Source organism: Coffea arabica, chromosome 1c (assembly GCF_036785885.1).
Source record: "Coffea arabica cultivar ET-39 chromosome 1c, Coffea Arabica ET-39 HiFi, whole genome shotgun sequence".
In the NCBI taxonomy this organism is placed as follows: Eukaryota; Viridiplantae; Streptophyta; class Magnoliopsida; order Gentianales; family Rubiaceae; genus Coffea; species Coffea arabica.
The window spans coordinates 39,777,211-39,778,498 of record NC_092310.1 but is presented as its reverse complement, the minus strand read 5'-3'; the positions used below and the strand labels follow the sequence as shown (position 1 = coordinate 39,778,498).

Below are 1,288 nucleotides of genomic sequence, written 5' to 3'. Positions count from 1 at the left end.
TAATTATTTGTGAAAAAAGCTATTTCATTCGGGTATATCGGATCAAGCAAACTCTTTGGGAACAGGGTGAATCAAGTAACCCATTGCACACCTAGAGTCACTGCTCCAGTATTTGGAATTGGGTTTTGGCTATTTTAACTGGCAATTAGGTTTAATTTTATTATTGTACAGGTTTCGACAACCTGTCAATTTTTTTGACGCCGTTGCCGGGGAATGGTGTTATTATTTGTTTCTATTTTAAATTCATTTTTGTTCTAACTTTCTGGTACTTTTCAAGTGTATGTCTCGTTCTTCTCGTACAACTGAGTTAATTTTCGACTCCAAAGTAGAGAAGACTGCACGTAGAACAAGAAGAGAGACCAGACAGTTCAGAGAGAAGCACTCCAGTGCTGTATCTCAGAGACTTGAGTCAGAAGTTGAACCAACAGATTCGTTTGGTGACACTTTGAGTAACTCTGACTAGGAGGAAGTCACCATGGCTAATGCACTAACATTAAGGGAGTTGGCTGCCCTTGATTTAACTCAACAACCTTTATGCATTACTTTTCCGAGTTTGAGTGATAACACTCCATTTGAATTAAAATCTAGGCTAATTCATCTTTTGCCATCTTTTCATGGGTTACCAGGTGAGGAGCCTTACAAGCATTTGCAGGAGTTTAATGTCGTGTGCAACAGCATGAAACCCCCGAGAATCACAGAAGAACAGATCAAAATGAGGGCATTCTCCTTCTCCTTGAAGGATTCTGCAAAAGACTGGCTATTCTACCTACCACCAGGTAGTATCACCACATGGGACCAGTTGAAGAAAAAATTCTTAGACAAGTATTTTCCCGCGTCTCGAGTTGCAAGTCTAAGAAAGGAGATCTGTGGTATCAAACAGCACCCAGAAGAGTCGCTTTATGAGTACTGGGAGCGATTCAAGAAGTTGTGCATCAAGTGTCCCTAGTACCAAATAAGTGAGCAGTTGCTCATACAGTATTTTTATGAAGTCCTACTTTTCAGGGACAGGAGCATAATTGATGCTGCAAGTGAAGGAGCACTGGTGAATAAGACCCCTCGAGCAGCATGGGAGCTAATTGAAGGAATGGCTGAGAATTCGCAGCAGTTTGGTACAAGGGAGGATGTCTCAACACGTAGGGTGAGTGAGGTAGAAACATCCTCCATCCAGCAGTAAATTTCTGAATTGACGTGCTTCATGCGACAATTAGCTGTAGGTAGTGCCTCACAGGCCAAGGTGCTTGGGATTTGTCCTGGTATGGGTCATTCTACAGACATGTGCCCAATGATT

At 42.0% G+C, this 1,288-nt stretch overlaps 1 non-coding gene across 1 annotated transcript; it reads right to left on the bottom strand.

The window, feature by feature from the left end:
• Positions 1–847: 847 nt before the first annotated feature.
• Positions 848–954, bottom strand: LOC113743957 (small nucleolar RNA R71). The gene has a single exon (XR_003461245.1). It is a non-coding gene; the product is annotated as a small nucleolar RNA R71 (small nucleolar RNA).
• Positions 955–1,288: the final 334 nt, after the last annotated feature.